The 14092-nt window shown below is 49.7% G+C and overlaps 1 long non-coding RNA gene across 3 annotated transcripts in view; it reads right to left on the bottom strand.

Annotated features, from left to right (window-relative positions):
- Positions 1–14092, bottom strand: part of LOC138845470 (uncharacterized) — a 47189-nt gene that overhangs the window by 11141 nt on the left and 21956 nt on the right. The window contains exon 4 of one of the 3 annotated variants that reach the window (XR_016221503.1): positions 6566–6716. The exons of the other annotated variants lie outside the window; for them this stretch is intronic. This is a non-coding gene — a long non-coding RNA (uncharacterized LOC138845470). Of the gene's footprint in view, positions 1–6565; positions 6717–14092 lie in introns of those variants that run through there. 3 annotated transcript variants of the gene reach the window in all.

The raw sequence follows: 14092 nt of genomic DNA, 5'->3' as shown, positions 1-14092 counted from the left end.
CGTGGAAGAGATGTCAGACCAATGCCTGTTTAAAAAGCTACTCCTCACTCAGCCCCATTAAAAAGCACCCAATCCCATATTACAAAGACCACATGGAATAACCACCTTGGAGACTATTTTTTGTATGTTTCTCCATACCTCTTACTTCCACTTATTCTCAAAACTTCCCTAAAAGTAGACCAGATAAATATCAACCGTCCCATTTTATGAATGATAGAATCTGAGGCAGAGGCTTGTTCCCAGTGCCTTGATAGCTTTGCAGACCTGGATGACTTGAGTGTTTCTGTATTCCAAGGACCCATCAGACAGACAGGTGTGGCAGATCCACCCACTTTAAGCAGTGCCCAGTTTTATACAAACAAGCAGAAGAGCAGAGGTACCATCTTGGCTTTCATAACAGAAAGAGAAGCCTTGGGCTATAGATGAGGTATATTGTTGTACTAAGAGACAGGCTTCTGCATGCATTGTTTGGGGGGTTCCTCTTGTTTTTAGTAATAAGCATTTCTGCATGAATGCAGAACCACCACACATAGACACATCCAAAGGGGCACAAAGCGCCTTGGCAAGCCGTCAGAATCCACGCCTTTTTGTCTCATTTCCATTTCATAAAGAGTACATGTACAGGGACTGAGCAAAGATGTGTGAATGCAGGGACCCGGGAAACACAGAGGCATTCAGGACTCAATTTTTGCTGTTGAGGATTTATTCTAAAGAACTTGGCAGAAAAAAAACACGCTCACTTTTAAACGGTGTGGATAAGACCATAGAGCTAGTTTGCTCTATTGAGTACATTACTTGAAATCTTAAAAATAATTAAAAAAAACTCCAAAATTTTAAAAAACTAGACCTTTGTGGAAATTGAAAATTACTGAATGATTACCAACATATTGAAATCGTTTCAGCTCCAAGATGCACACCAGCGCTGTCGTGTGAGGCGCCCAGGAACAGCGTGCGCCCTGCGGACTCCACCACGGACCCCACCCCAACAGGCACACACCACGGGGGAGGGGCCATCACAGCTTCCTGCCACTGCAACACTTTCTTTTTGTTTGTTTGTTTATTTTGCTCAAACTGCAACACTTTCAGCATGCTCCCTCCTTCACCAATTTCACCGGGACCATGTAAAGATGTGGGGACACTGGATGGCCAAGGGTTCATAAGGATAGGAACTCTTCCTTCTTCCTCCCAAAACAGGGGTCAGGAGCTAGAGGTTGAACGGCTCGCCTAACTGAAAAGGCCAGAAACTGACAGCGAGGCAGGGCTTGGCCAGACATATGACCAAGTGTCATCCGTCCATCGTTTCACTCAGCTCTCCTGACGTGGTGGTGGTGAATTTTACAGACCAACTTGCCTGGGCCACAGGGTGCCCAGTTATTGGTTTACACATTAACAGGATGTATCTGCAAAGTTGATTTTGGATGAGATAAATATCTGACTTGGTATAATAAATACAGCTGGTCAACCTCCCTCAACACGGTGGGCTTCACCCATCCCACAAAGGCCTGAATAGTACAAAAAGCAGGATCCTTCGGTCATCAGGAGGAAATGCCCCCTGCCCACTGCCTTGGTCTGGGATCTGAGTCTTTTCCAGTCGGACACCCTGGACTGAGACATCCGCCCTTCTCCCGTGGGTCTTATGCTGGCCTGAGGCCTGGAACTTAACGTTACAGGACCACGACCCAGTGTGACTGGACAGGGGCCTTTCCATTTAGTCTGACTTCACTGAACTTCCCCCCTCCCCCTGCACGTGGCTCCGGACCACGTAAACTGCTGAGTCCCGACTCCCGCGGCTGTACAGTAAGGGCTACATTTAGATTGGGCACCACGCGTGTGAGTGCCCAGGAAAGTACCTGCCATACAGGAACAATATTCAATGACCAGTAGCTGATCTTACAAGACTTGAGGGTTAAGTCACAGCTGTAAAGTTAACTCAAGCCAGCGATTCTCAACCCTCTTTTATCCCCTAAATGGCTACAGAATGTTATCCAACCGTTGCAGAAGTCCACACTAGCAAGAAGTAGGGAGACCATTCCCCTCCGTGCGTTATCTTTAGGTCATATTCCCAGAGGAAGGGTGTGCATTGAAAACACCCCCTGCTGGCTCTGATGGGCAGTTCAGCCTCCCCACCCACCTTGGGAATCACCGATGAGCCGCTGAACTAGCTTATTAGTGCATGCCACAGCAAAATTACCTTTAATGTCATCTCCAGCCACAAACAATTTTAAAATGGAAAAGCATCTTCCAGAAGCAGCGTGTGATCCTCCCCCAGCAGCAGAAAGATAATTCACAGTTACACGTAAGGTTCTAATCATAACCCGTCTCCAGCGTAACCACAGTGGTTAAGAACGTGCCCTGCTATTTTAAGTCCCTAATTATTTTTTTAATAGTACTATCATTTCTTTCCATTAAGTCTGTGTCAATGAACTAGAGCTTGGCCAAAAACAGTGAAAACACATGCCGTCAAAAGTTGACTGATACTAGAAGTATGCCTTTTTGCTTAATCTCTGATACCAAAATGAAAGGGATAAGAGGAGTCAGGAAACACAACAAATGACAACTATTAATTTAGCGGCAGCGACGATTTGCATAGCAATGCGGGAAATGCGGTGCTGTGGCTGCGTGTGCTCTATCATTACAGCCCTGAGCATGCGCAGAGCGTGACTGCATCCCCCCAGTTCACACTTTCTTGATAACTAAGCTGTCTCCAGGAAATGAATTATTCCATGGGCCCAAATCAAGTCCTCCATCTGAGTATGTTTCTTTTTTACAAAACCATCATTTTCCCCGTAAACAGTAATTGGAAGAACAATATGTAGACACCACATTCACTTTGGTTTGGCCCCGTATATTTTTTTTTTTCAAAGATTTACTCCCCAATTGGCTGCAATGGCTGGAGCTGCGCCGTTCTGAAGCCAGGAGCCAGGAGCTTCGTCCGGTCTCCCACGTGGGTGCAGGGGCCCAAGGACTTGGGCCATCTTCTACTGCTTTCCCAGGCCATAGCAGAGAGCTGGATTGGAAATGGAGCAGCCGGGTCTTGAACCGGTGCCCATATGGGATGTCGGTGCTTCAGGCCAGGGAGTTAACCCACTATGCCACAGCGCCGGCCCCATGGCCTCGTATATCTTGAAGTACTTTTTTTTTTCTCCAACCCTTTTCACCATAGTTCACAGAGATGGTGATCTCAGTTCACAACAGTCACCAGGAAACCCAATCTTGGGAATTAGCTGGCTGAGTACCACGCCAGATCCTACCAGGGACATGGCGCCAACAGGTTTCTAACCCAAGGTAAATTCCAGAAACAGAAGCATAGTAGGAAATCAGAAAAGGGGGAGGGGTGTGTGTGTGTGTGTGGAATAGTAACATAACAGAAAGGGAAGAAAAAGTCTAGAGGTAAAAGATTTTACTTCAAACTTTTGGATGAACCGAGTGCTGTTTCTCCTCTTCTCTCCTAGCCTTTGTAGCCAAGGCGTCTACTCAGATGTCCAGGACCACACAGTACTTCCTGTGGCCACCTGTCCAGTCTCTGCATCTTCCAGATCCTACCCCCCCGCATCATTCAGCCCCACTGGAAGGACCAGCACGGATTCCAGCACTCAGGAAACTGTCCTGGATCCGTGTCAACTTCACAGGGCCCCTCACTCGCTACCTGACGCCTCTCAGAACCTCTGTTATGACTGCTTTGTTTTCCCATTTCATCTCTTCCTAAATACTTCATTTCCCAACTATGTATAGGAAACAAAACACATTTGGGAATAAGTGAAACAGATCATTTTCCCACTATCACAAAAAGTCTCCTGGATGGTTTACGTTCAGTGACGCCATCCCACATTCAATAATTGGCAAGCACGGAGGGAATGGGCGTGAGGCTGGGGGAGCTGGGAGAGGAAACAGAACAACTGGAGAAGTACGGACAATTCTGTCTCAGTGCCCGCCTTGACACCTGCACACACATGAACAGGGCGAGTCTCTCAGACGTATTCTTCCCCACAGCATGTCAGCTGCTTCGTGTGGTGCCCAAAAACCAGCAGCTCCAACTCTAGGGCGGAGATGGAGTGTGGGACACATCGAAAGACCAGCGTCCATGCACATCAACGCCAACACGGCACCTGTCGGAGCGCGCAGGGACATTTGAAAGCAGGAGACTTTTCTCTTAGTGCTGCTGCTCCTTAGGACCCGACACCCAGGGCAGCTGCTTCTTCCCAGGAGGGCTCCCTGCTCTGGTCTCAACGTGGTTCATGAGTCCCCAAGGGTTCATGTACTGGAGGCTTGGTCCCCGGGTGGTGAGGGGGAGGCTGTGGACCCCTAAGAGGTGGGGTGGGAAGCCACCAGGGTGCTGCCCTCTGAAAAGACGGGTGGTTCTCAGGGGACTCTGGTTAGCTGGCTCGCTTTCTTTCTAAGATTAATTATTTAGTTGAAAGGCAGAGACACAGAGTGGGAGGGAGGGGAGATGGGGCGGGAGGAGAGAGAATCTTCCATCTACTGGTTCACTGCATAAATGGCTGCAATGGCCAAGTCAAAGCCAGGAGCTTCATTTGGGTCTGTCATGCGGGCCATCTTCTGCTGCTTTCCCAGGCACAATAGCAGGCAGCTGGATAGGAAGTGGAGCAGCCAGGACACAAACTGGCACATATATGGGTTATTAGCATCACAGGTGGAGGCTTGACCCACTGTGCCACAGGGCTGCCCCCCCCCCATTAGTTATCACAAGGGAATGGTTATAGAAGATCACCCATCTTGCCAGGTGATTCTCTCTTGCACCTGCCATGAAGCCGTCCACTGTGGGGTCCCTCACCAGATCAGAGGATACTTGATGCCATGTGTTTTGGACTTGTAATAAACCTCTTTTCTTTATCCGCTATCCGGCCTCAGAGGCTATGTTTTAGCAATGGAAAATGGACGAATACACTGCCCGCGGGCGTGGAATGGGGTCCTTCCTTCCCGCAGGGCATCTATTTGCTCTGCACTCAGTGTCACCTAATAACCCCCCAAGCTGACAACAGCGTGAAGCTCAGAAGGGGCGGCCCAGCCACTCGGATATGCTGCCCACTCCCAAGGACCCACGAGGGAAACTGCTGGGGTTACGTGGTCTCTGGATCCTGCAGCCTGGGTGGACTGTGCTGCAAGACAGGGGCAGGGAACCGGCTGGGCATTAAGCCGACGCCTGAGTCCCAAGTCCTCCCCACTCCCCTCCTCACCACAAAGGGCTTCTTTCGATACCAGGGATCCTCACGACCCAACTCTGCTGCAACACTTTCTTCACTTGACGTGAGTCCAAGGCATTTCCCCTGGGGACCTCGGGTCACGTCAGAGGTGGCTCAGAGCTGGTGAAGGGAGATCTGGGCTGAGTGGGCGATGCTCATTTTATGACGTGTTTTCCACTCAGCTGGCCAGGATCTTATCTTCTCTCTGACTGCATTTTGCTCTGGTGTTGGCGAAGACACAGCACAAAGTGTGTGAGCAGCATAAACTTCGCACAAGCCCATGACTGCCAACCCAACCTGGGATGCTCCGAGATCCGGTTTACATTTGGGATGCGTAGTGCGTTCTGTGGCCGCAAGGATATCGGAGAGTCACAGGTGTTCACGACCCCGACGAGGTGGCGATGCTACGGGCCACAGGGAGAGGAGCGAAAGGCACCTCCCAGGTACAGTCTCCCTGAGAATCCACTCGTCTGCACCGGTTTTCACACCCCCCTCCATGAAAAGCGCATTCCAAGAACAGGTCTGCTACTTTCAGAAATAGCCATAAAAATGGACCTATGTGACATTGTAAAAAATCTTGCCAGTGAGATTCCAAAGACGCAACTCAGCCTTGAACCGAAATCAGGCCTTAAACATGAGCTCAGCAAAACAGCACGGAAGTAAATCAATCACGTACGCTGCATGTTTCCATCAATACGCCAACAATAATAAAAATGTAGGTGTGGTCTTCAGACGCCAGTGTTTTCTACATTAAACTCCCTGTAGCACTTTCGAATTGAGTTGGAGAACCAAATAAAGCAGTTTGTGTATTTATGGGATTCTTTGCTTCAGAAACTTTTCGACTCAAGTAAAATGCATCCCATATGTGTGATAACCAAGCTGTGAGTGCTTGGGGCGTGCATCTTCCTTGCACACTAGTTTGCAGTTAATAGACATTTCAAGGGACAGTTTTCTAAGCTTCACCTCCCACTTCTTCCAGACAAGATGTGCTAAGAAAAAAAATGGAACTAGGAGGAAATATATCCACACTATTTCTAACCAAGCGTAGTTCAGATCCCGGAGGAAACTGGGAACACCTTCGTTTGCCTCCTCTGCTCCAAGTCCGAGGAAACCACCCTGGGCCTGGCGTTCTCTGATAGCTGTGACCGACGCAGATCAGGGGCAGCCTCCGTCAAATGACAGGCACTGAAGGGTATTAAAACCCAGAGACCCCACATTCGGAAATGACGTCACTTTCAGAAAAAAAATGCTGTGACAAGGAAACAAGCAATTCACAACCCTCCCCCTCCCCCCAACTCCCGGCCCCCAGGCCCACCTGGGGAGGGACTGTAGCTGTGCTTGGGTCCATCCATCAGATGTTTACTGGGCATCCAGGGGGTAACATCAGGCACAGTTGGCCCCAAGGATGGGGCTGGAGATGGCTCTGGGAGGCCATCCAGGGACTCACATTTCAGGCAGGGGTGTGTCAGGGAGACCCCCTGGAGGTGCTCACTGAGCTTAAAGATAAGCTGGAGGCTAGGAGAGAGAGAAAGGAAATAGTGCCAGGCACAGGGGTCAGCAGGGCAAGAGCAGGGGAGAGAGCCAGCCCCTTCTCCCAGGGGCAGCTGCGCGGGGGAGGAGGAGGAACAGGGCCCAGCTGCGGCTGGAGGGCGGCTGCTCAGACGCCAGGGCCCTGCAGGACAAGCACAGGAGGCAGCGCTGCTTCCTGAGGGAGCGAGGGCCGAGGGGAGGTCACCAGCAGGCTGGGCAACCTTGCAACGACACGGTGGCCTCTGGGTTTTCACCAGGGCGGCAACAATGGCCCTTGGCAAAGCAACCTCGCCTTAAGGAGAGCCAGGTCCTTGCAGTCCCACAGGGCGGGCTGCCCTACCCAGAGCTTTCCTGTACACAAGCGGCTCACGTGTCGAATGGTGTAGTCCTCAGGTGGAAACCATGCGGAGACCCAGCTGACCCCTGGGTCTCCCACCACGGCGGGCCAACGCCATCAGACCCGGTCACCCGCAAGCTTGTGCAAGCCCTTGGCTCTGGGGGGCTTGCAAGAGGGTGCTTTAAGCCTTCCTCCTCCAGGTTCCTAGCTCTTCCAAGCGCTAGGGATTCATCTTTAAATCAGATGGAGCACAGCGAGTATTCAGAAGACAGAGAATGTCGCAGCACGCAGAGCCATTCCCGGGTCTGCACCTCTTCTACTCTGAGGGTGCCCCCATCCCCTACCCCGACTGAGACCCTCCTACTAAGGCTTGTGAAAGCAAGAATTCATCGTTGGTTTTCTTCCTGGCCTCTGGGGTAGAGGCTGTGTGCAGTTAAAAATGGGGGGCTGGCTCTGTGGCGTAACGGATTAAGCTGCCACCTGCAACGCAGGCATCCCATATGGACGCCGGTTCAAGTCCTGGCTGCTCCACCTCTGATCCAGATCCTTGCAAATGTGCCTGGGAAAGCAGTGGAGGATGGCCCAAGTGCTTGGGCCTCTGTACCCGTGTGGGAGACCAGGAAGAAGCTCTGGCTCCTGGCTTCAGCCTGGCCCAGTGCTGGCTGTTGTGGCCACCTGGGGAGTGATTCAGCAGACAGAAGATCTCAGTCTCCCTCTAACTCTGACTTCCAAAATAAGTAAATCTTATTTATGTGTGTGTGTGTGTGTGTGTGTGTAAAGAATATCCTGATATATGCCAGAAAATATGAGTTACACACTAAAGAAAAAATGCCTCGGAAGGCCCCGTGCTGGTTCTTAATCCTAACAGTATCGAATTGAGCCCTGGCCTCTGTGCGCCCCGCTGGGGTGAGGCATCTGTGAGATGTGAGACTGTCCCGATGATAACCTCTTTATCTGCCAGGACACCAAAGCCCAGGCTTAGGACACAGTGGTGCTCGCATCAGTTGAGGGAAACTAGGCAGCCTGCACATTGGCCTGAAAGCTTCCCAGATAACCCGAGAAGTGACAGGAAGCAGGGGCTATAAATAAAGTTCAGTGCCCAAAGACAGAATATACCCGACTGGCTTTGCTTTGAGCCACAGAATAATTCTTTTTCATGCTCTATAGCAGAGGAGCCCGGGGAAGTCCTTTCTGGTTTTGTCTGGCTTACTGAAAACGAATTCCAGGTAGGGTTCTCAGGCCATCCCATTGCATAGTGCTTTAAGGATTAAAGCTTTACAGCAACACACACCAGAGTCGAGTCTCACTTGTGTTTTTAAGAACCAAGGACAAGTTAAGGAATGACCTGAGCCCGCTGTTAGTAGCCTCCACATGCCCTAACACTGTACCTTTTACTAGGGATATTAAATGGTTTAAAATGGATGTTTAGTCATAATGTTCATAAGTTTTTTTTTTTTTTTTTTTTTACTTTATACAATTTAAACACATTTTATCGCAAATAAACCTGGAATGGTTCAGTCCATGGCAAATGGGCCTCGGGGGTCTCCCAGTACCTTGTGAATATCTTGGAGTATCTGCAGAGGGGACCCAGGCTGATTCCTCCAGGGTGGTCCCTACGGCCCTGAAGCTCAACCAGTGAGCAGAAAAGCTGATGGCACCCAGGAACCTTGATTTTTGACACCTGGACTAGACCAACCAATCAGTGCATTTGTCTGTCACAGCAAACAATTGTTGTTCTAGCGCCTTCCCGGGTCCACGACCTCCCTTCTGCTGACACTTGCACAGCATCAGGACTTCTCCTGCACCATGAACGCAGGTGCCCCGGTGGAGACAGCTCCAGCCGGGCATCCAGAGGAGGCCACTGACTCAGGCCTGGCAAGCCCACGCAGCACCACATTTTCCCTGCGGGGTGATCGGTCTGCAGACGTTGTGATGTTGCTATCCGAGCCAGTGAAGGCCAATGACTCTTGCAGAGAGGTCCAGTTGCTCCTACTGCATCAGCACTCGCACCAAAGTGAGGCTCGGGTGGTCATCCTGCCACCGCTGGGCAAGAACGCCCTGAGCACAGAGCTCGCCCTCTACAGAAAGGGTAGTGGGAGGTGGAGAGTGGGCTGCTTCCCGAGGGCATCGTCTGCGCTCCTGGCTCCTGGGCATGTGAAATGACACATCCACAAACTTTTACACAAACTCATGATAGTAAGTTTCCTATCTGTGCTAAAGCAACTTGAGACAGACTTTGTGCCGTTTGCTTGAACAAAGGGAGTCTAAATGGGTACAATTATTCTAAAAAGTAGGAACTCTTGAAAGCACAACTTTGAGCAATGGCATTTTTGAAAAAAAGATTTATTTATTTATTTATTTATTTGAAAGGCAGAGTTACAGAGAAAGAGGGAGAGACAGATCTTCCATCTGCTGCTTCACTCCCCAGGTGGCTATAACCATCAGTGCTGGGCCAAGGCCAAAGCCAGGAGCCAGGAGCTTCATCTGGGTCTCCCAGGTGGGTGCAGAAGCACTTGGGTCATCTTCTACTGCTTTTCCCAGGCCATTAGCGGGCAGCTGGCTCAGAAGTAGAGCAGCCAGGACTCAAACTGCTGCCAAGTGGGATACCAGGGTATCGGGAGGGAGTTTTTCCCATTTCCACAGCGTCATCCCCTGAGCACCGACTTTGAGGGACAGGAAGCCAGAAAGGACTCAACCGCACTGCCAGGGAGGACTTATTTTCTTGTCAAGAGCATCCAAGTACGGAAGACGCCCTCTCAGTGGCTGTATTGCTCTTAAAATTCAAATTCAAATTTTTCAAAAAGCAAAGACCCTAAGACAGCACGTTAAACCAGCAAAGTGAGGCAAACATGAGACTTGGGCCTAAGGAAACAAAATGAGGAGAGTGGACCAAGGAGCCTCTGAGGCCTAACAGGCATGACTTAAAGTCAAAACAGGGTTCAGTCCTAGCAGCAGCTTGTACAGGGAGAACTCAGGACAAAATCGGTGGAAGTGATCCAACTATTTAAAGATGCTAGAGAGGCCGGCGCCGCGGCTCACTAGGCTAATCCCCCGCCTTGCGGTGCCGGCACACCAGGTTCTAGTCCGGGTCGGGGCACCGGATTCTGTCCCGGTTGCCCCCCTTCCAGGCCAGCTCTCTGCTGTGGCCAGGGAGTGCAGTGGAGGATGGAGCAAGTCCTTGGGTCCTGCACCCCATGAGAGACCAGGAGAAGTACCTGGCTCCTGCCATCGGATCAGCGCGGTGTGCCAGCCACAGCGGCCATTGGAGGGTGAACCAATGGCAAAGGAAGACCTTTCTCTCTGTCTCTCTCTCTCACTGTCCACTCTGCCTGTCAAATAAATAAATAAATAAATAAAGATGCTAGAGACCAGCTAAGGGGAGGGAGAACAGGAGGGGATTTGGCCCTTACAGATGCGAGGTGCATTGGGTGAGACTTTTGTAGAACTTTTTCTTGGGGGCACTCCCCAGTCAATACAGAGCTGAGTGGCAAGAATTCAAGCAGAAAGCTACAGACTAATTGGTTTGATGTGTTAGAAGATAGAATCTTGGGTGGCCCAGGAATCTAAAATTTGAGGGAAGCAATTACAGAAACCAATATGGAGGTGCCCTTGCTTGCATATACATTTTCATCAAGTCCTTGGCTGGCCCTGCTCTGAACCTGCGAGGGAAACTCTGGATACTGCCAGAAAAAAATAATCAAAGCCTTGGGGCCGGCGCTGGGGCGCAGTGGGCTAAGCCTCCTCCTACAGCACCGGCATCCCACATGGGTGCTGGTTCGTGCCCCAGCTGCTCCTCTTCCAATCCAGCTCTCTGCTATGGCACAGGAAGACAGTGGAAGGTGCTTGGTCCCCTCCATCCATGTGGGAGACCTGGAAGAAGCTCCTGGCTCCTGGCTTTGGATCAGCTCGGCTCTGGTCATTGTGGTCATTTGGGGAGTGAGCCAGCAGATGGAAGACCTCTCCCTCCCTCTCTCTCTCTGGCTCTACCTCTTTCTGTAACTCTTTCAAATAAATAAAATAAACCTTTAAAAAATAATTGGACTCCTATAATGGAGAATGCAACTGAGAATCAAGATGCACTTAGATGTGCAGCAGGAGAGAACGCCTCAGAATGAAGACCCAAACCCACAGGCTGGAAGAACACAGAACATTCGAGAGAAATTTATTTTCATTTTACTTGAAGAGCAGAAAGAGAGAGAAAAAGAGAAAATCAATCGATTGATCAGTCGTCCATCTGCAGGTTCACTCTCCAAACACCTTCAACAGCCAGGGCTGGGCCAGGCTGAAACCAGGAGCCTGGATTCAGTCTAAGTCTACCCAAGTTATCGAGCCATCGTCTGATGCCTCCAAGGCTGCACATTAGCGTGAAGCTGGCACTGGGAGCAGAGCTGGGCTCAAAGCCGGGCGCTGTGGCATGGGATGCAGGTGTCCCGAGGATGCAGGTGTCCCAAGCAACACAAATAACCACACCACAACAACGCTCGAAATGAAAACAAATCCTCGTTACTAACTTAAAACACACACAGGAATAATTGTTCAAGCATCAAGGTCAAGACAAAAGCACCTGTAAGAGTAAGGCGGGCAGAAGGAGGACGTAGGGGGAGGATCCCGTTGGCCTAGGATTCTCCTAAGGCGTATGTAATTCCAGAAGACACTGGCACCACGAGAAATGACTGCAGCAAACAAACTGTGTTCCAGGAAGTTTTTATCCACCTTAGAAACCATCTGGTAGAAATGCAACATCTCAAACATGAAAAGCCCCTGCGCGTAGAGCAATAGTGCAAACTTTCTGAGAAAGCTGTGTGACAACAGAATCCTAGCATTTGATAAATCAAGGTAGTGACCTCTGGGAGGACACCCATGGCTCACAGTGGTGAGCACTAAACTCTGGAGAGTGTACCACACGTGACTCTGAGAAATCTGCATGACCTAAACACAGGAATTTACAGAAAAGTGGTGTCCAGTGAAAAGAGGCTAGGAAGAAGAATGAGGGTCTCGTCTTTCAGAGCAAGAGGTCAGAAAATATTGTCTAAGACTGCACCAAGCAGTGCAATAATCTCCATCTCTTAGCACTTCCAAAATCTTTTTTTTTTTTTGAGTATGATGTAAACGTGGGGTTTGCCATCACAAGGAGAAAGCTGGACTCAGCACAAACCAAACTCAAGAAAACTGAGCAAGAGAAATGGGTGCGGGGGGGAGGTTAAGAAGGAAAAAACCAATAACCTCAATGTCACTTAGGACTGATATCACTGGGAATTTCTACTTACATGAGCCATAGATTTTTTTTTCCACGAACTAGAAAATGTAATTTTTTAGTTCAAGAGTTCTTACAGTAAGTAACTTTCACAAGGTACAAAGAATTCTGCGGTCCAACAGAATCTTCTGCTGCTGCTCAGATTTCCCTCTTGCAAAATATTAAAACAACGAGCTTAAATAAAAGCAAACTACTTGTCTTAAAAGGTTACGGACAGAGGAAATCCAGCTTTGTAAACTATTTCTATTTGCCTAACATGTCTATCAATACTTCTATATGTATATAATGGAAGAAATGATGTTTACTTTATATAAGAATATTGTTTCTAGAAGATGAGAATTCACGTATTATTTTAACTTTCATCTTTGCTCTGTTGTGCAGTGGGTGTGTGGGTTTTTGTTTAATAGTGAGCATATTTCACATTTTTAACAGCAATGCCATGATTTGTTAAAGAGGGCAAGAGGAGAGAGAGACTGTAGATGCATATGTGTCAGCCTGTTAATCTGAGGTGGTAGAATCACAATCGCTGTCAATTGCTCCTTTTGGTTCACCTTATGAATCTCTGGAAAAGAAAAAGCAAACGAATAAAGCAGCGTGGAAACACAGGACTAACGAACACCAGCGAGAAGCCGGGATTCAGACACATCTCAGGCGGAGGGGCTCCACCTCCACCCTGCCCGCGACCCCAGGGCACTGCAGTGAGTCGCGCATAGCTCTAGGGCTGATCTCTGCACCACACCCCCCTGCCTTTTACTTTCTTGTAAAACAAGAGTCACTTCTACTGTTTCTACAGGTCACCTGCAGGTGAGGCTCAGCGAAGCGCCTGCCTGCTTCGTGCCTGGGCGGTGCCAGTTGCATTTTGCAGGTGCTGGCAACATGACTGGGAGCCTCTGACAGAGGTCCTGTGCGTCTGGGGGAAGGCAGGGCTGGCACTGTGCTGTAGCAGGTTAAGCTGCTGCTTCTGATGCTGCATTCCATATGGCCACCAGTTCAAGACCCAGCTGCTCTGCTTCCGAGCCAGCTCCCTGCTAACTGCCCCTGGGAAAGCAGCAGCAGGAGATGGCCCGAGTCCTTGGGCTCCTGCACCCACGTGGGAAACCTGGAAGAAGCTCCTGGCTTCAGCCTGGCCTGGCCCAGCCCCGGCTGTTGTGACCATTTGGGGAATGACCCAGCCGATGGAAGATCTCTCTCTATTTCTCCTTTTCTCTCTGAATCTGCCTTTCAAATAAGTAAAAATAAATATTAAAAAAAAAGAAAAAGAGAAAGAAGAAACAGTAACCTCAGGGCTAGCATTGTGGCGTAGCGGGTTAAGTTGTGGCCTGCAATGCCAGCATTTCATAGGAGCTCCAGTTCAGGTCTCGGCTGCTCCACTTCTGATCCAGTTCCCTGCTAATGCACCTGAGAAAGCAGCAGAGAATGGCTCAAGTGCTTGGGTTTCTGCCACCCATGTGGGAGACCCAGACAAAGCTGTCTGTCATGGTTCCTGGTATTGGCCTGGCCCAGTGGACACTTGAGGAAGTGAACCAGTGGATGAAGAGTGCTCGCTTGCTCGCTTACTCTGTGTGCGTGTGTGTGTGTGTGTGTGTGTGTGCGAGTGCGTACGTATGTCTATCACTATCTTCACTATCTCTGTCTCTCCTTCTCTGTAACTCTGCTAACCTGGTTGCACCAGATACGTCTTCTTCAGACTCTAGAAGGTGGCTTATATCCTAGACACCAGTTATCCCACTGGAAAAGAGAATCTAACGAGAAGAGATGAACACATCTTCT

The sequence above is a fragment of the Oryctolagus cuniculus genome, chromosome 15 (genome assembly GCF_051225735.1).
Source record: "Oryctolagus cuniculus isolate XC-2025 breed Fujian yellow rabbit chromosome 15, ASM5122573v1, whole genome shotgun sequence".
In the NCBI taxonomy this organism is placed as follows: domain Eukaryota; kingdom Metazoa; phylum Chordata; class Mammalia; order Lagomorpha; family Leporidae; genus Oryctolagus; species Oryctolagus cuniculus.
Note: the sequence above shows the minus strand (reverse complement) of the source record. Positions and strands in the feature narration are given on the sequence as shown.